The sequence below is a fragment of the Mya arenaria genome, chromosome 9, assembly GCF_026914265.1.
Source record: "Mya arenaria isolate MELC-2E11 chromosome 9, ASM2691426v1".
In the NCBI taxonomy this organism is placed as follows: domain Eukaryota; kingdom Metazoa; phylum Mollusca; class Bivalvia; order Myida; family Myidae; genus Mya; species Mya arenaria.
This window is the reverse complement of record NC_069130.1, coordinates 37704885-37727269: the sequence shown is the minus strand read 5'-3', so window position 1 is coordinate 37727269 and position 22385 is coordinate 37704885. Positions and strand designations below refer to the sequence as shown.

The 22385-nt window shown below is 38.6% G+C and overlaps 1 pseudogene; it reads right to left on the bottom strand.

The window, feature by feature from the left end:
• Nucleotides 1–10471, bottom strand: LOC128245983 (ventricular zone-expressed PH domain-containing protein 1-like; annotated as a pseudogene).
• Nucleotides 10472–22385: the final 11914 nt, after the last annotated feature.

Below are 22385 nucleotides of genomic sequence, written 5' to 3'. Positions count from 1 at the left end.
CTATAACTTTGTATCGCGTACAGCAGATCTAGGTCCGGTTGGAATGGTTGGTATGGTGACGTTTTCCACAACAGTACACTCTCCATCATTCTGAGCCTTTGCCACAGCTAGATGGATGCACTGTACACAGGGCTCAATGTTTTGCTGGCCTTTTGCTTTAAACACATAGTTCTGGTCTCTTGTGAAGATTTCAAACGCCTTACGAATGCCTTTTCGAACAGCTTTCACACTCTGTATTTCTCGCACTGGTAACGTTTCTTTTCTCTATAAAAACAAATTAATTTCATGATATTATAGATGGTATACGCAGATTTATTTTTATTAAACTAAGCCTTAACTTACATTGATAGTAAAATTGCTTGCCAACGCACCATACATAGATGAACAACAAGACCATCGGTATATTTGTAACATTCACATCTTTTTAATTTGTAAAATAAATTAAATTGGAGGTGAATATTTTAAGATGAACATTTTTTTTCATTCCTTATACAAGAACATGTAAGTTATCACATTGACAATCATAATCAGATATGTACTTGGCACTGCATGTTTGATTAGCACTCTATTTACAGGGATGTCAAACAAGCGAACGTCTGAACAAAATCCACACGGTGTGACCTTGACATTTGACCAAACAATATGGGTTGAAATGCCTCCTTCTCATACGTGGAAAACATTTGTGTTATTATAAGATCTCCTACTGGAATAATTACAGCCAGACCAAGACAAAATGAAGGTATTTTCACCTTAAATAAGACCTTGACACGGAATTTTTGACCAATGACCTTAACTTGTGACATTGGCCTTTGACGAAAAATCTTTGGTCTTGCACTTAACATGCCAGCTTCACATGGTGAACATTTGTGACAAATAACTTAAAAATTACCAAATGAATTATCAAGTTGGACTTCCTGATGGGCATACAACCAGACGCACTAACATACACCTGGTTGACCGCCGTTGTGGTAACTATGTCTATCTCACTTCAAGCAGACGCAACACATATAGAGTGGAATAAAATCTCGAGGTGATTTATGTTTCACCATGCCCTTACCTTCAGCTAACACAATCTAATTCCAGTTAGAGTTTGGATTCACATAGGAATATGTTCTCATGTCAGTTAAATTAAGGATATGTAAAGTGTTACATATGGAATTACTTAACTGTAGGTCTAATGTGAGTTAAAATACAGTGAATATAAAGTGTAACATACCGAATCACTTTTGCTGTAGGTTATCTGGCTGCCGGAGAGAGTGAAGTATCGGGTCTTCCCCTTCAACTGACCCTGTCCAATAGAGAATAGTAAATATTATATCTTTTAAATTATAAACAGCTGAGCCGTGACTGGGCTGCCAGCGGGCAGTAAAATCTGGCAAAATTAAATCCATCAGGCATCAGTTCAGACATTTTCTCCGGGTGGTAACACATGAAGCAGGCCCAGTACTTGCGAGGGGCGTTAAACTCGAACACATCAAAGTATCGGTCACCATGGAGCTCCTGAAGCAAGACATCCTGGTCATGGAAAATGTTTGGATAAGACTGCATTCAAATGGAAAGAACTTTTATGTTTAATTTAGAATACGTATTGGACACATATTTTTTAGCAGTAACAGATATAAACACTTTTGATAAATTCTAATTGGATTTAGATAACATGCATATGCAAACCAAAGACATTCACATATATTTTCTTTATTTACGGCCAATACATGATCATTAGGGATGTTACCTTTGCTGATGGGAAGGATGAGGTGACAAGTGTGATATAGCCACTGTTTCCTTTCTCCGGGTAGAGCGCATCCCAGCAATGTTTAAGGCTGCTCACACTTAAATCCTGCTGGCTTAACGCCGAGGTTGACTGGGCCTATAAATAGATAGAATGTCAAACAGTAATTCTATGTATAGCTACCATTTCCTTTCTGCCAAGCAACAATAACAGCTGCTCATACATAAATCCTTCTGACTCTTAGCTGAGGCTGACTGTGCCTATAAATAGATAGGAAGTCATGCAGTGTTGCTATCTATAGAGCTTAAATCCTGCTGGCCCAGGGTTGACGCTGACTCGGTCTATAAACAGATAGGATATCAAACAGTGTTGCTAACCATAGAGCTTAAATCCTGCTGGCCCAGGGTTGACGCTGACTAGGTCTTTAAATAGATAGAGTGTCATTCCGTTTTGCCAGCTATAGAACTTAAATCCTGCTGGCCCAGTCCTGACGCTGACTAAGTCTATAAATAGATACAATATCATAAAGTGTTGCTGCCTATATAATTTAAATCATAGCCAGGAACAAGTGTGAATTATTTCACTATAACTTCACTATATGACTTCATACCTGGACAGCCAGGAACATGAGATGGATCCAGGTCTTTGGAAGCTTGGTGTTTAGGATGAAAAACTGCTTCCCATACAAACAATTTGTCCCCTTTATTCCTCACTGGAAATTGAGACGAACATAGCGCTTATGTCTGCCGTCTGAAAATACATAATTTAAACACTTAAATTTTGCAATAAAATACCATTGGATTCATTTTACAAAATATCTATTTCCAACTTTTGGGCGTTAGTTGTGTTGTTTATTTGATTCCTGTTGATGGACTTATATTTGGGGGCATGATTAATTGTGTACAACAAGCGACAGACAAAAGTCCCCTCCATCACTATTTGCATAGATTGTCAAATCCCCCCAACACCAATATGGCATAGATGGTCAAATCCCCCCACCACCAATATTTGCATAGATGGTCAAATCCCCAACCACCAATATTGGCATTTACAGTCAAATACCCCCACCACCAATATTTGCACAGACGGTCAAATCCCCCACCACCAATATTTACATAGACAGACAAAATACCCCCTCCCCCACCAATATTTGCAAAGACAGACAAAATTCCCGCACCACCAATATTGGTAAATAGGCAGACAAAATTTCCACCATCACCAAAATTTTGCATAGGCAGACAAAACTCCGCCACCACAAATATTTGCATAGACGGTCAAATCTCTCCACCACCAATATGTGCATAGGTAGATATATACTCCACCACCATTATTTGCTAAGGCGGAAAAAGTTCTCCACCACCCCAATATGTTAACATTTATTGCATAACTTTTACTATATTTAGTTGTTCACATTCCTACTCACAAACAACTTAATACATTGATTGCCTACAACCTTGACTTTGTTGGTCATTGGAGAAATTGGTGGACTTGTTCTTTGTCCATGGAGGTGTATGGCCATACAACATATCCAATTTTACCCACAATGCCATATTTTGTACAAGGATGGGTCCTATCCGAGGCTATTCCATCTAATTACTTCCTATAAGACAATTTACCGTGTCTTACTTATACGTATACCAGGCAGGCAATGGAAGCCTGACTGGCAAATTTTGTGATTTTGCCCAAGTGTAACTACAATCCTTAATAAGTGCATATGGCGTACATTGGCGTACATGTTCAACATGTACGAACTTGTCCTGCCTTACCCACAATGCTGCATTTGGCTGGTAGAGGGATCCTAGCGGAAAGACTGCTGATAAACTTCCTGGTAGTGTCCATGTGTTTCTCGCAGAAGTGCTGAACACCATCTCGAAGTTGCTCAGGCTGGAAAAGGAGTTTGCCTAGTGTTAGCTTTTACTGAACTGTAAAGAAGAGACCAATGGATGTCTTGTGTTGGTTGTTATTCGTTCATCTAAACAAAGGGCAATAAATGCCATTAACATTTAAGCAAGAGTTATCAATCCTGCTTCTCATTTGCATATTGTCTCTTGAAAAATGAGGACTAAGTTGTACCGATGATTCAATGTATTGAACAGTTTAGAGTAATGGCAATGGTTCAAGTTGTTGCACTACAACAATGAGGACGATGTCAAGACCATCCAAAATACCCTTACTGTTATTATTCAAACAACAGGCAAGATTTGAATGGCAGGATCATTTCATGCAGGAAAGACATTTAAAAAAATGACACTGTAATGTTCAGTATTTGATTAAAGGCCGTTTCATTTAAAAAAAAAAAATTAAATCTTCAATTATATGGACATATTGCTTATAGAATCCATGACACTCATTAAAGGTTTCTAGAAAATTAATATTTAGGGTTACTGGCCTCATTCCTTGAAGTATCCTTAATCCTTTACAACAGGATTAATCTTAGATTAATATTTTACTTTGGGTATAATTTGTGTAATATTTTAATTTGAAGAGTTTCGGACTTTGAAAGAAAAATATCTTTTAGATAATCATGATAAATTAATTTTGTTAATTAAAATCAAAATTAAGTATTAAATTTGGTTTAATGAAATAATCTACTTCAGCTTGTTATGCATAAGAACTTTCTAGATAATTGTGGCCCGTACCGGAAGTCCTGAACTGCTGTTCAGTGTGAGTGCGCTGTTTAAATATGCTCTATCCAGGGTTGATGTCGGGCTGACTGGTCGGTCACTCAGTGATCTCGAGTTGGCGATACTCGTTCTAAAGTAATTAAAAACATTTGTGGTATGCACATACAGGTTTATAATTGAATAATGCTTTTTAAATGCCAGAAATTTACTTGTATCTTTTTGTATAAAAGTGTTTTCTTTTTTTTTGTCTTAACTTCACTCTTTTTAGCGAACGCTATCCTTGTCAGCGATAATGCATTATACTAAAATATAGTTTTTGTTAATAAGTTATTTTCAAAGGCATGTGTCCTCCTTTCGCATACGATAAGAAAGGTACCAACCTTGATGATGGTGTGAGACTAAGCTGACTGGACCTGTTGCTGTGTGGGACTTGTTGTTGCTGCTGCTGCTGCTGTTGTTGCTGTCTCACACCGACGACATTACTGGGGTAGTCTGGGTTGCCAACAGTGATAATGGTCACTGTCCCTTCCGTCTGGCTGGATACGGACCGCATCTCATTTTGACCCGAGCTAGAGTAGAAATATGTGAGGCTGACAATTAAGGGGCACACTTTAGGTTGATATAGGGGCACCCTATAAGTTGATAAAGGGGCGCCCTATAGGCTGATAAAGGGGCACTATATATTCACTATAGGTTGATAAAGGGGCACTATTTATTCACTATAGGTAGAAAAGGGGACACATTATAAGTTGATAAAGGGGTACACTATAGTTTGATAAAGGGACACACCATAGATTGATAAAGGGACACACTATAGGTTGATAAAGGGACACACTATAGGCTGATAAAGGGGCACACTATAGGTTGATAAATAGACACACTATAGGCCGATAAAGGGACACACTATAGGTTAATAAATAGAAACACTATAGGCTGATATAGGGACACACTATAGGTTGAAAAAGGGGCACACTTTAGGCTGATAAAGGGACACACTATAGGTTGATAAAGGGACACACTATAGGCTGATAAAGGGGCACACTACAGGTTGATAAAGGGGCACTATTTATTCACTATATGTAGAAAAGGGGACACATTATAAGTTGATAAAGGGGTACACTATAGTTTGATAAAGGGGCACACCATAGGTTGATAAAGGGACACACTATAGGTTAATAAAGGGACACACCATAGGTTGATAAAGGGACACACTATAGGTTGATAAAGGGACACACTATAGGCTGATAAAGGGGCACACTATAGGTTGATAAATAGAGACACTATAGGCCGATAAAGGGACACACTATAGGTTAATTAATAGACACACTATAGGCTGATAAAGGGACACACTATAGGTTGAAAAAGGGGCACACTATAGGCTGATAAAGGGGCACACTATAGGTTGATAAAGGGACACACTATAGGCTGGTAAAGGGGCACACTATAGGTTGATAAAGGGACACACTATAGGCTGATAAAGGGGCACACTATAGGTTGATAAAGGGGCACACTATAGGTTGATAAAGCGACACACTATAGGTTGATAAAGGGACAAACATAAAGGGGCACACTATAGGCTGATAAAGGGGCACACTATAGGTTAATAAAGGGGACACTATAGGCCGATAAAGGGACACGCTATAGGTTGATAAAGGGACATACTATAGGTTGATAAAGGGACAAACATAAAGGGGCACACTATAGGCTGATAAAGGAGCACACTATAGGTTGATAAAGGGGACACTATAGGCCGATAAAGGGACACGCTATAGGTTGATAAAGGGACATACTATAGGTTGATAAGGGGACACACTTTAAGTTGATAAAGGGACACACTATAGGTTGATAAATAGACACACCATAGGTTGATAAAGGGACACACTATAGGTTGATTAAGGGACACACTATAGGTTGATAGAGGGGCACACTATAGGTTGATAAAGGGACACATTATAGGTTGATAAATAGACACACTATAGGTTGATAAAGGGACAAACATAAAGGGGCACGCTATAGGCTGATAAAGGGGTACACTATAGGTTGATAAAGGGGACACTATAGGCCGATAAAGGGACACGCTATAGGTTGATAAAGGGACATACTATAGGTTGATAAAGGGACAAACATAAAGGGGCACACTATAGGCTGATAAAGGGGCACACTATAGGTTGATAAAGGGGACACTATAGGCCGATAAAGGGACACGCTATAGGTTGATAAAGGGACACACTATAGGTTGATAAGGGGACACACTTTAAGTTGATAAAGGGACACACTATAGGTTGATAAATAGACACACCATAGGTTGATAAAGGGACACACTATAGGTTGATAAAGGGACACACATAAAGGGGCACACTATAGGTTGATAAAGGGGACACTATAGGCCGATAAACGGACACGCTATAGGTTGATAAAGGGACACACTATAGGTTGATAAAGGGACACACTATATGTTGATAAAGGCGCACACTATTGGTTGATAAAGGGGCACACTTTAAGTTGATAAAGGGACACACTATAGGTTGATAAAGGGACATATTGTGGCAAACTATAAAATATAAAGGGGCACACTACATAAATATATATACATATAAATATATATATATAAATAATATTGATTGAGAGCATACTATAGGTTGTTAAAAGGATACAATATAAGTTGACTTGCACTTCAGACTGCTCATAATCATGGCCAGTAAAGCTTTGGACTAAAATATCAGGCTGACTTAATATATCCGGTACACATGTCTTGACTTACACTTTAGACTGTTTGAAATCATGGCCAGTAAAGCTTTGGACTAAAATATCAGACTGACCTAATACATCCGGTACACATGTCTTGACGTACACTTTAGACTGTTTGTAATCATAGCCCCAGGTCTGGAAAGCTTTTGACTTAAGTTTTGACTTAAGTTTCAAGCTGAATTAATAATATTCAGTACACATACTACTTTTTACTGTCATCTTTCAGTTGATGGACAAGTATTCGCACACTGTTAGATCCGCTCTGCGACAGACGACTGATCTTATGCATGTGGTCAGCCAATAGACTGTTGTGTATCAAGCCCAGGGCCTTTATCTCCTGAAAATACATGACGCTTTGTCTGTAAACCATTGGAAATGTATACCTAAGGTTGTAACCACCTCACCAGTTTGTGTATCATCATCTCACATACACAAAAGAATGGTTGTAATTTAAAATGGTCTTATATTTAAATATGACGTATGCAGTAAATGATGTCATAATGAAGCCCCCATGCCTTCACATGTATTGAAGGTCATAAAGATAAATTAATATTCTTTTTTATTTTTCTAAAAAAAACAAGATGATAAAAAAGGTTCAGATAAGCCCTATATTTTCTTGTTACAGTTCACATAGTGTTATATAATATAATGAAACAAAGCCAAGCAGTATTTAGTTGTGTGTTACCTGCAGGATGACCACAAGAGAGGCCTGGCCAGACAAACCAGACAACAGGCTGACCAGATAACCCATTGTCCTCACGGCGTGTGGCTGAAATAAAAAAAAAATATATAATTAACTATATGATGCAGGATTAGAATATTTATTGGTATGAAACCTGTAATGACCAATAGAATAGCTTTGTTTAAAGTCGAAGTGCACGTGAAAACAAGTTGTTTCCACTCCTTTTAACAATTCTAAATTTAAAATACTTTTTATGGTAATTAACAGTCTACCAATGTGACTGTCATAACTGATTACAACATGATCAACTATTGTATGTGCAACACTTAATGAATATCTACATACATGAAATACAAATGTCGTCTTATGTTCAGCTATTATTGAGACTATCTTAAGTATCTATCATGTGTTTCCGGTACGGATAGAAAAATCCGACCCGATGGCACAGGCGAAAGCCGGTAACGAGGCTTGCCGAGTTACCAGCCACGCAGCGTGCCCGAGGGTCGGTTTTCTCTATCCGGACCAGAAAAACATGATTGATATTTTTTCTTGATAAATTCAGTTACCATAGTAAACCCAGCATTGAGACAGTGCACCTGCACCCTAAGAACTGCTTCAATTTAACCTGTTGTCATGGTAACCAATACATACCATTAGGACAGTGCCGATTCAGTAAGCATTGCTTGTATTTAAACTGTTGCCATGGTAACTACTAAACCTTCCACTGAGACAGTGCTGATACCTTAAGCAATTGTATATAACCGGTTGCCGTGGTAGCCATTAAACCCAACAATTGAGACAATGCCAACAACTGAAGCACTACTTTTTTGCTATCTAACAAGTAGCCATTGGTACAATTAAACCTACCATTGAGACAGAGCTGACATATAAAGCACTGCTTTTATTTGATCTCTTACCATGTAAACTACTAAACCTTCCAATAAGACAGTGAGCCAACTTCTTTACCACTGCATGTGTTTAACTGGTTGCCATGGTTACTACTAAACCTTCCAATGAGACGGTAAACCGACTGCTTTAGCACTTCTTGTATTTAACTGGTTGCCATGGTAACTACTAAACCTTCCAATGAGACAGTGAACCGACTGCTTAAGCACTGCTTGTATTCAACTGGTTGCCATGGTAACTACTAAAACCTTCCAATGAGACTGTGCATTGACTGCTTAGCACTGCTTGTTTTTAACTGGTTGCCATGATAACTACTAAACCTTCCAATAAGACAGTTAATCGACTGCTTTAGCACTGCTTGTATTCAACTGGTTGCCATGGTAACTACTAAAACCTTCCAATAAGACTGTGCACCGACTGTTTAGCACTGCTTGTATTTTTAACTGGTTGCCATGGTAACTACTAAACCTTCCAATGAGACAGTGCACCGACTGCTTTAGCACTGCTAGTTTTTAACTGGTTGCCATGGTAACTACTAAATCTATCAATGATACATGGACGATACTTTCTAAACCACGGGTATATCATTCTGGTTGTCATGGTTGCCACTAATCCTACCAATGAGTTAATATAGACATCTTCTAAACCACTGGTTTATGTTAATTGACTTGGCTACCATGGTAACACCTACCAATGAGACAGTGCCTACAGCCCCAACGATCTGCACAATTTGATGTATGAACACTGGCTGCTGTTCAGCGAGCAGTTTCAGTGCGGTAACATGGTCGATGAACACAGAGGGGTTTGCAGTTGCCATGTCAACAAACATGGCGAGAATGAGAGGCACGAGTGTGCTCACCGTCAGGTAGTTACAGAACGGTGCAACGTGGCCCTCCAGCACCTAGAAATGAATGAATGGGATGTATACTGTAAATAATGGTCTCTTTGAACGATGGAGCAACTAAAAGTATCTCAATATCATCAGTTATGTTTCAAAATATATGAAAACATATCTCATTAGCATAATCTACCGGCACTCGAGCCACTCCCCAGCCCCAGCATTAATCCTGACTCCGACCGAAAATCTGTATTAGTATTACCCGCAACCCCTCCAATATCTCCATTGAACCTAGGGTTTCGATTTGGTTCTAAATGGAGCCAACATGCTTCCCGAAACCTGAATTTGCGACGTCAAAATCCCATATGATGTAGAAAAACAACAAATTTCGGACACACCGATAATCTGTCGCCATGACGTCGACATTTGACTTACTAACCCATTAATCAGTACGGTCATCTTGCATCAATGACCAATGAATATACGAAGTTTTAAAAATATACACCTAATAGTTCAAAACGATTATTAATCGGGAACAAAGGTGTGACGCCGATTCCGGACAAAGTAATTCCTTTGTTTTTGCTCTGCTTTGCAGACGATAGCAAAATTGCACGTAGGCGCTTTAATCTCTTATTACATTTACCAAATCCCGTCTCGCACAACCCTCTCTCCGATCTCCCATTCCCTCTCACCTTAGGTTTAGATTTCCCGTCTTGCCCAACCCTAACTCCCATCTCCCATTCCCTCTCACCTTAGGTTTAGATTTCCCGTCTCGCCCAACCCTAACGCCCATCTCCCATTCCCTCACACCTTAAGTTTAGATTTCCCGTCTCGCCCAACCCTAACCCCCATCTCTCATTCCCTCTCACCTTGGGTTTAGATTTTGCGATCATTCCGAACACCTGGAGAAGACTGACGTGTTCGGTTACGCCACATGACTCCATGACCGCTACCAGCTCCGACACGTGTCGCGTGACGGGCTACAAGTTCTGTGTGACAATCTTGGGCAGCACCCGCGCCAGGGCGTACTTGCCTTAAAGTAAAAAGGGTGGTCAATTGAGTAGATGCATGATGTGTTGTAACAACCATAAGGTTCCTATCCTGGATACGGGGTACACAAAAAGTAGTTTATACCGTACCCGAACAAGTGGTGTATCGCAAGCACTAGCGGATCTAAGGTGCGCACCACCCTACACCGCCCTAAAATCGTCAACGGAACAGAACAAAACACGCCCAAAATGCACCAATTCGGACTTTGAAATGTTTTATAGTTCATGGGAGAGTACCCCAAAACCTCCCTGTCAACACCTTAAAACGAACAAATTTTGGTTCTGATAGAGGAGTGCAAGTCAAAAGGTTACGCCACTGAATAACGCCCCCTCTCACATCAGATCGTTGATACTACCCCTGTACAAAGCAAGCCACTGAACGAACTAATTTCAAATATTTTGTTTGATGCAAATATCATCATTATCATCAACACCAACATCAACAGTTTCATCAGCATCATCGATCCTTTAGTCTAATGGAATCATTGTTTGTGCCTATGTTTTAATTGTGTTTGTTTCGAATCGTATGTCAATCTTATATTCTTTAAAATCATGAGTTTAAAGTGTACGCTTTTAATTTCCAAAATAGATACAACCCTTGGGCCATAGGACTGAAGCATCTTAAAGTGTACATTTTCGATTTAACGATTTCCTTAAATGTTTTATGTCAATGGTAGAAAGTTATGTTAGTAATAGCTCAGTACGTAAGACACTGGACTTCAATTTTGGCGACGCGGGTTCGAACCCAGTTTCCGACACAATATTTGTTTTTACAGTTTGGTACTTTTTTACAATTATGATATCAAAGCGTAACACATTCTATTATTCTATTAGATAATTGTCTTTCGTTACAGGAAAAAACTTTTTTTGGTGCCAATCTGTGACACAGTCCCTTTAAATGTTGTGTTTGTATTCCAGCCGCCCTAACGCACCTTGAGAATAAAATTGATTCTTTGTTAAAGCTACGGATTGAATCAGTGTCAGGTCACATCTGCTAGTGTGCCACAACCAGCAGAGACGACTTTTCGCTTGTTCATGATGTTTTTTGTGTAGTCATGTGATATTTTTGCGCGAAAGTGAAACCACCAAGGCGTTAGTTTCATTAAAGGAGTGTCGGGCGATGGTAAATAGTCACGGCTATGTGAATATTTAAAAAAAAACAAATACAAATGGATTGATTGTACACAAATGGAAAAAGCACCTGAATATGAAGGTTTATAATACGTTTCGTTAAAAGAAAATGGTGATGTAAACGTTTGTAGAATTAGGTATGTTTACATAGTATATAATATTACAGGGATGACCTCGTTAAGATTTTTATTCATAAGGATCATCAAAGGATTGCTCATTTTATACCCGAATTTGCTAAATTGGTAGTATATTATCAAGCACATTTTAAAGAAAAAAACGTTAATGAGATTTTTGTTTGAATATTGTCACATAATATATGCACTGAATAGATGTAAATACAATCTTTTTCCAATGGGGGTTCATTACGTAAGCTTCAACTGCCTCTTGACAACGCTACCCTTAACTGTCAATCACAGTAACGTCACGCATGCGCAGACGTCAGATCGATATATGAAGAAGAGACCACTTTCCCAAATCATTTAGATTGACAAAATTCTCTCCATGAAAATAAATGTTTATGTTCACTATCAAATATGCTCTACATGATAAGGAGCTACAGTAAATGGAGTAAATCCTCGTAAAGATTGAGTTTCATGGTTCCGTGAGTTTCACTTCTTTCAGACAAGACTTGAGGAAAACGGTAGGCAAGAGTTAATATTGGTAACACCAAGTGGAAGATGTCTCGAAGTCATGCGAGGAATTATAATAAAGTGAAACCGATATATCTCGCATTTAATTTAATGCCAAGTTCACCTCAGATGTCAATGATCACTCATTTTGAGATTGTTTTATTTTTTGAATGTCCAATCATGATTGGCGTTATTTCTAATATGCTAAACTCGTTAACGGTAATATTTTTTAATGAAATTTAAATATTTAGTATGTAAGTTTATAGAATAAGTATCAACGACCCTTGCAAACGAATTCATAATGCAGTTCTCTCCCTTCCGTCGTCATAACTGACTTGAAGGTGTAGAATGATGACGAAAAAATAAACGATGTGTCGAAACCTGTTCTAGGTAGTACACCTGTAACTGATACGATAAATAATTAGGAAACATCGAAAAAAGAATCGTGACAGTGTAAATTGTCTTTCACGGAAGCCCAATTTGCAATGTCGTCAAGAACAGACGGGTCTCAAACACATGTAAAAAGACTAAATACATACAATAATGCGAAAGCTCACTATTTACTACGTCAAAAACGTATCATTAAACATTGATATACTAATTGCACTATTTGCCTGTTTGCTTATGAACTTAATGAATGTTTTTTTCTTGTTTATTCTCTTTGTATTTTAATTTAGGTCGGCTACAAATAACTAACCCAAAACTTTAATTGTAACGTTTGCACAAGGTAGGGGCCGTGACCGGTGAGATAATTCTCCATGTAATCATAAATGCGTTGCATCCCTTTTCATACGGACCAAAATCGCGAATATAATAAAAAGTGAAATCAAACAGTCTTTAATCTCTCATACCATAATATATGGACAATGATGTATTTACATTATATACAATATAAATGACATGGCGGCAGTCGCATTTAAAATTTAGAATGTTTTACACAACATGGTCATCGGAGTGCCATTTGTTTGACTTGGATTTTTAGTTACTACTACATTTATAAATGATTGTATGTAAACTTATATCTTACAAAATGCCTCTTTTGAAATTGAGAACTATATTTTTTAATTCTTAAATGAGCAGTCATATTGACCCTAACGCGTTTCCTCATACACATCCACATATGCCTTTAAGTAAATCGTAATACATATAAGCTATACATTTAGTTCATACTGTCAAGAACAATAAAGTAAAGAATTAATACAAACATACAAATTTTCTGCAATATACATATATCAGTAACACTACAACTAACTCAGTATTTCCAACAATCGAACGGTCTTATCTTTCAAAAATAGGAGTTACAAATCAATTCAAATTTGTCTGCGTTAGCTTTTGCTATCTTCTGTTTTTCTAAAGTATATGTATCGGGTTGTCTACAGAAGTATGGATTGAGGAACTGTGCTACATCCAAACAATAGTGAAATTCGCCACCTACTTTATTATTGCATTATTCATTCGGTGGTAATCCAGGCTATTTGCCACTTCCAAAAGGCATCTTGTGATTTCTTGTTCTACATTAAGTAAATGAAAATAATATCAAGTTTGGCATTTTATTTACATTTTTTCAATGTTTAAATTCTATAATAATACTGTTACTTGCATTTTTGTACATTCGATCACGGACCTATACTATAATTCGATAAACAATCATTTTAAAAAAGCTATTTTACCTTACGAATTTTTAGTGAGGGAAATGTGTGATGCGGAATAAAATGGCATTGTTTGAAAAGATCTTGGTGTTTTGGGGGGATATTTTCACCTGTTCAGTAAGTTTTATCACTTTTCTCGCAATATAAATACGCCTTCCCAGAGGCCACACGTGTAAGCTTCTATCAGTTTTTAGACTGTCGGCTTGCAGCCGACAGTCTTTAGAGAGCGGTATTTCAGAAACGCGACTAGTCGCCTGACATGACATATTGAACATGAATACACATCAACTGCGTAGCAACAGAACTACGTACGTGAAAGCGGGGGCGTCAAGTACTTGCTTTTGTGTATTTATCGCGTTATTGGATTTTTCATGATAAAACATTGTGTGTTATTCTCTTAGTATAGTTTTACTTGCAATTTGGTGAGTTTTATTGAACAAAATAATGTAAATATAGCATTTACATACTTACATACGAAGTCATTTTTACCTACAATCAATTGTAAAATGTATTAAGCTACGCCACACGTTTGCACCCCGTGTGACGCCACACATATCCCGGCATTCAAGACTTGTTCCGGCAAAGAACAAATTTTATGAATGAAAGTGGGTACCGAATGAAAGCTATTAAGAAATAAATCATACGCGGTTATGTAATATTTTCTTAAATAGCTTTTATGTTTCAAACGAGTTTTTTCAGCAGCAATCGAACTATTGTGTTTGTTTGAGTAAGTTATTCGGAGTATAACTATCACAATGTGCTAGACGTTATGCCTATTGTTATTCCGTAGTTTAGGATGTAGTTTTTAAAGTCATACAATATGGCAGCGATTATGGCTAACGCCAAGTCAGCAGCAAATAGCTAGCAGCCAATAAGTGTTTGCTTTGCCTTACGGAAATAGATACGACGAAATAAAGAAAATTGAAAAATACATAAAGCAGCCAATAAGGAATTTAATCATAACCGTAATAAATTTTGCACTGAAAATTCTTGTAAAGCACCAGATTGTGGAAGTAAAAGGAAACATAAAGCACATTTATTGGTGAACGCTGGATACGAATTGGACGTAATTCAGTTTAATGCAATAAACAAAATGATAAAAGAATATCGATTAAAGAAGTAATAAGACCACAAGTCTGGTTTGATATCAATAACATCGATCCCTGTATAAATGTATTTGTAACCACTAAACGAGGACTGAACGTTCTGTATGATGCAATAAATGTAATGTTAAATGAATATTAATGAAAAATTAAATAAACATACAATCATGATCAATCTCTGTTTTGACGTACAGGTCACCACAGCCTAACCAATTGAAACCAAACATCACGGAACTTGGGTGGCTGTTACGACCAGAAGGAGGCGATGTGACGCACCAAGACCGGGTACTGGCATGTAGGGGACATCCAGGGCTATCACCTAGCACCGCCCAATAACTTCCATCTTGGGGTGAGCTTGACCAAAATTGACCCCCAACGTCCAGGACCCCCTATTTGGGTAAAACAAGCACATGGACCTATTTTGGGTGGCTGTTACGACCAGAAAGAGGCGATGTGACGCCATAAGACCTGGTACTGGTATGTAGGGGACATCCTGGGCTATCACCTAGCACCGCCCAATAACTTCCATCTTGGGGTGAGCTTGACCAAAATTGACCCCCAACGTCCAGGACCCCCTATTTGGGTACAACAAGCACATGAACCTACTGTGTGTGGCTGTTACGAACAGAAGGAGGCGATGTGACGCCATAAGACCGGGTACTGGCATGTAGGGCACATCCAGGGCTAGTTTAATCATATTTTATTGCTCTTTTGTAAAGAATTATTTTGCATACAATTTACATGTACATTTACAATCAAATAAAACAAAAAGAACAAATGGGTTGGGCTACAAGTTATTACAACATTAGTTTCAGCCCTTCCCAGGCGTCAATATAGCGCCAATGTCGTTTAAATCTATGATTAAACGTAAATAGACAATAGAGATAACGTTAATTACTTTAGAAAAAAGAAAAAAAGAATTGGTTGCCACCAAAAGAAAATACAATGTAATAACATCCCAGACCGTTTATATCGTAATTGAGGGTGATATCAAAAGAAACGTTTCGTTAATTTTATGTACTTTAGAACTTCAATAAAAAGCACACTATTTTCATCGACTGTGTTATCTTCTATCCCAAATAATAATTTAGATGTACTTAAAGGATGAAATTTTCGAGTATTTCGAAAAAATAACACGCGTTCTTCGCCGTATCTACTACATTTAAAGAAATAATGTTCTGCATCTTCTGTGCCTTGTCCACAGTCACAAATAGGAGTATCACGAAGAAAGTTTATGTGGAGATGTGCATTAAGGTTGCTACAAGCATTTCGGATTCTTGAATGGTGTATATTTGAAATTCTGTCCCCGACAAGATAATATTTCGGAACAACTGTGCCTTTGTAAGTATCTTTTAAACATCCAGGGCTATCACCTAGCATCGCCCAATATCTTCCGTCTTTGGGTGAGCTTGACCAAAATTGACCCCTAACGTCCAGGACCCCCTATTTGGGTAAAACAAGCACATGGACCTATTTTGGGTGGCTGTTACGAACAGAAGGAGGCGATGTGACGCCCCAAGACCGGGTACTGGCATGTAGGGGACATCCAGGGCTATCACCTAGCGCCGCCCAATAACTTCCGTCTTTGGGTGAGCTTGACCAAAATTGACCCCCAACGTCCAGGACCCCCTATTTGGGTAAAACAAGCACATGGACCTATTTTGGGTGGCTGTTACGAACAGAAGGAGGCGATGTGACGCCCCAAGACCGGGTACTGGCATGTAGGGGACATCCAGGGCTATCACCTAGCGCCGCCCAATAACTTCCGTCTTTGGGTGAGCTTGACCAAAATTGACCCCCAACGTCCAGGACCCCCTATTTGGGTAAAACAAGCACATGGACCTATTTTGGGTGGCTGTTACGAACAGAAGGAGGCGATGTGACGCCCCAAGACCGGGTACTGGCATGTAGGGGACATCCAGGGCTATCACCTAGCGCCGCCCAATAACTTCCGTCTTTGGGTGAGCTTGACCAAAATTGACCCCCAACGTCCAGGACCCCCTATTTGGGTAAAACAAACACATGGACCTATTTTGGGTGGCTGTTACGACCAGAAGGAGGCGATGTGACGCCCCAAGACCGGGTACTGGCATGTAGGGGACATCCAGGGCTATCACCTAGCACCGCCCAATAACTTCCATCTTGGGGTGAGCTTGACCAAAATTGACCCCCAACGTCCAGGACCTCCTATTTGGGTAAAACAAGCACATGGACCTACTTTGGGTGGCTGTTACGACCAGAAAGAGGCGATGTGACGCCCCAAGACCGGGTACTGGCATGTAGGGGACATCCAGGGCTATCACCTAGCACCGCCCAATAACTTCCATCTTGGGGTGAGCTTGACCAAAATTGACGCCCAACGTCCAGGACCTCCTATTTGGGTAAAACAAGCACATGGACCTACTTTGGGTGGCTGTTACGACCAGAAAGAGGCGATGTGACGCCCCAAGACCGGGTACTGACATGTAGGGGATATCCAGGGCTATCACCTAGCACGGCCCAATAACTTCCGTTTTGGGGTGAGCTTGACCAAAATTGACCCCCAACGTCCAGGACCCCCTATTTGGGTAAAACAAGCACATGGACCTACTTTGGGTGGCTGTTACGACCAGAAGGAGGCGATGTGACGCCCCAAGACCGGGTACTGGCATGTAGGGGACATCCTGGGCTATCACCTAGCACCGCCCAATAACTTCCATCTTGGGGTGAGCTTGACCAAAATTGACCCCAACGTCCAGGACCCCCTATTTGGGTATAACAAGCACATGGACCTACTTTGGGTGGCTGTTACGACCAGAAAGAGGCGATGTGACGCCATAAGACCGGGGACTGGCATGTAGGGGACATACAGGGCTATCACCTTGGGGTGAGCTTGACCAAAATTGACCCCCAACGTCCAGGACCCCCTACTTGGGTAAAACAAGCACATGGACCTACTTTGGGTGGCTGTTACGACCAGAAGGTGGCAATGTGATAGCTGGAGCTTATTTTTGAGTAGTCGAAGCATTGACACGTACATGCTAAACAATGATTGGTAATGCCACTTTCCAAGGTTGGTAGGCATTTGGAATTTCTTCAATCACACCTGCTATATTGCTTGAACATACACTATGCAAATCCCGTGACTAAGGACAAAAAATAGAATATTTTTTCGATAAATGAAATTATTTGTAAATTATGTATTTCTATCTATAGTTAAACTAAATCCTTTGGCTAATTGCAAGTTGGTCAAAACTACCAAATGAAGGGGGAAGAAAACGCATTTAAAAAGTGTATGTCGCTGAATTCCAGCTTTATGCAGATATTAGGGATGCAAACGAATATTCGATGGGTTTTTTTTTGGTATTTGAATTTCAAAATCGGTATTCGAATATTCGATGGGTTTTTTTTGTTTAATAAATATAGTAATAAATATTTGGCCTACAACTCTGTTGTTGTTTTTAAGATTCGGATGTCTTGTTTTTACAACGATTGGTCCATAATGCCAGAGGTTTGAATATGATGACAATACACTTAACACGCGTCATATCGTCGGGTCCAATAAAAAGGGTCGCAGGTTCGATCCCCCGTCGCACCACTAAAATAACTAATCGTCTTCCGGGAGCGACGTTAAATGGGGGTCCCGTGTGACAGTGCTATACACTGGTGCACGTTAAAGAACCAGGGTAGCTCTAACCAGGGTCACATTCTGTCTGTGCACTATGCTCCAAAAACCTAAAATGACTAACAAACTTAACGGAGCACTCGCCGAATGGGCAAGGCCCGAGTGCGAGTATAAATCAGCTTACACACACACACCATCACCAGCTGAAAGACACGTGACACAAAAAAAAACACAATTATTTCCGATAAATTAATTAAAATTTCTAAAATAAACTAGCTCCCAAGTTTGTTTTTTTTTAATTAGAGGTCAATCCCAGAACGAGGATGCTCGTCGTACGGAAAGACCCTCGATTGGCGCATAACGCCAATTGACCAGAAATCCATCTTAGTTCCCGTATTTTTTAAACATGAAGGCAAGGGAATATAAATTAAAAGTTTTTTGTGTTTTTCTTTCTTCATAAAGTATTACTTTTTGTCTTTCTGAAATGAGGAATTTCAGAGGCTCAATTGCGTAAAATGCATGGAAACCAGTTAAATAATACTGCTGACAAAAAATTAGATCGCAGATTTTGATATTTAAGCTCCAAACTTAATGTTTAATGCATTTTTCTTAACCGTTAGTAACGGTTAAAGCCATAAAACATTTATTTTCGAACGGAAATATGAAATTCTACGTTCCGATCTTTTGTCAGCAATCTTTTATCATTGGTTTGCAGAAATTAACGCATTAATTTGCTTTTTCGTAGACAAAAAATAAAAAAAAGTTGTAAAAACGGTATATCTGTGAGAGTGCAGCTTTAAAGATCAAAATGTAGCACACGGGGAATGACGTCGGAGGGCGCACATGCATCTCTTGGTTTAGCAGTTATGTTGACTCCTACATTCAAGATACTTATAAATAGAAATCACACTTAACAATTTAATTTCATGTTTAGAAAAACATCGTAAACAATAAATAACTTTGCAGCTCATTGTTTATTTATTTCAGCATGCTTATTAATTATAATTGTATGACCATGTATTTGCGATTTTCAAATGTTCGGTATTTGTGCCCTCAAAAGCATAAATTTAAGGGTGGTTTACTGCCTATAAAATGAACGATTTTCGACATAAAATTGATGAGATCGTGAATCCGTTGTTTGACAGATGGTGTCACATTCACCAAAGATGTTTTATACGCAATTTTAGCTTACTACAACAAAAACTCTCAGTAGTATAAAAATTGGAGTTTCGCGGCCATTTTGTTTGGTGGTGCGGTGGTTCTGTCGGTGGTTCCATTGTTTGCGCATGCGCAATTTTGAAATTGACTTTCGCGGCCATTTTGTTTGGTGGTGCGGTGGTTCTGTTGGTGGTTCCATTGTTTACGCATGCGCAAGTTTGAAATTGACTTTCGCGGCCATCTTTGGCGATTTCGCGCGTTAGCGGTCATATTTGGCGATTTCCCGCTTTTAGCGGTTATGTTTAACCATTGTTTAAAATCCAAGACAAAGGGTCATTGTTTAACTGGGTCTCCATTGATTATCAGTATTAATCATTTTGCGATTGAAGTTGGCAGCCATTGTTTTACCGGCTAATATGAGTTATAATTTGACACCATATGACTCAAACAGGAGAATGTTTGATTCCTTTTGGGATGAGAATGGTAATATGTTACCCTGGAACGATAGTGAAGCTCGTTGTATATATTTGTGGGTTAAGGAGAGTCATCAGAAAATGGTAACTCTTTTAAGACAAACTAACAACTTTCAAACCATAGTTGATCAGTACAATAGCCATCAAGAGATTGAAGAATATCCGGATAGATGTAAATTCATTCCCTTTTTAACCGCATATACAGGACTTAAAGACGAGCCCATAGTACGAGAATAATCAACGTCCAAGACATTTTTTTTTTGGATTGTCAATAGTGGTATATAACAAACCGAACAAATTGGATATTGTAAGTCTGTGCTTTAACAGTTGTCTAAAGTGTTTAAAAATACAAAAAATGGCTCAAGCTCAGATACGTTTTTCTAACGAGTTGCAGACATATTTGAGAGGTTTTGGTTTTGAAAATGTCTCTTGGTCACCAATAAGAAGGGAAATTACATGCACACTTGGTGACAAATTTGTCATAGTTGTGAAAGAGAGACAGCGACGCATTAAAATAATATTTAAAAAGGGTCACCAAAGTTTTCAATTACCATTTGATATTTTTGAAACTCTCTGTGATATGAAGGAAAGTGTTCAGTTATTGGCTTCATTCTTACACGGACAGTCGAAATGACAACTTCAAAACTATTAGAGTTTGAATATAGTTCTCCAAGCATGCTATTCTTTCAAGACAGACTTAAAACGTTCGACATGTGACCACCTCAAATAGAACCAAACAAGTTCCAATTATCTTCAGCAGGATTTTATTATACTGGCAGAAATGACACAGTAGAGTGTTTTTCTTGCGGTTTGCGATTACATCAGCGGCAGAAAGGAGACGAGTCGTTGTTAGAACATAAAACACATTCTCCAAGTTGTTTATTTTTGAACATAATTGGACATCATAAAAACGACATTTCATGGCAGCATAAGGACACCCGATCTTCGTCCTCCAATGACTCATCCCGAGCACCATGGACGTGGACCGAACCTCTGGCGGGTTTTCAATATGGCGATATCCCCGGATGATCTGAAAATTCAAATTTGAATTTTTCCGTTACCATATGTAACTATAAAAGACATACAACACAGCACAAACATTCAGTGTTTCATCGACATTTGGTGTGATCATATCGCAGCAGAAAAACCTAACATGGATTGCAGTGAACTATCTCAAGATATTTATGAAAATGAACATTGTGACTCCAAAACGAATGTTATGGACACTACAGAGATTTATACTCCAGTTTCTACAAGTGTCGCGCTAATGAATTCATACTTTGACTTTGTATATGCGAAGGCACTGTGTGAGGTTATGGGTATGGTGACTAGACAACTTTGCTATGGTTGCCAGATGGATCTCCCATCTCAAAAAGATCACGATTGTATCATGGATACAGACCCTGATGATGATGAGTATAAAATAGAACGTTACTTTAGTGACATGCTAAACGCAGTTAATGAAAAAAAATATACTACAAAGTTGGGAAGAAATTGTGCGCATTTCAAACATTTCCTCTGAAATGATTGATTTACACAAACATTTGCTAGAGAGCAATGACTATCTGCAGATAATGAAAACCGAGCGGTGGTGTGAAAAAATGAAAAGAATGGTGTTGACAATCAATCGCATTGAAGATCGACTGTTTCGTCCATCACGTTGAGCAAAAGAATATTTACAACACAACAAAATGGACATATTATGCAATGTTGTATGTGTTTTACTGCATTTTTCTTCAAAAAAAGAATTCATGAGAAATTAAGAACTCTGGCATTGTGTGGCGTAAAATGATTTGTTATATTTATTACTTCACGAATTTCCTTTTTGCATGTTTCAAATAAATATTTAATTCACTTTATGTACATGTATGTCATTGTATGTATATGCTTGTATGATCATATGCTGACTTATTTTATACATGTTTAGTTTCAAATAAATGTATTTATATCTATACATGTTTTCATTTCCTTGCTTTAGTTTAATTAACAACCCATGTGTCCCATAATATAAACTACTAACAACGATGATCATGTTTAATCATGGATAAAACGCAGAAGGAAC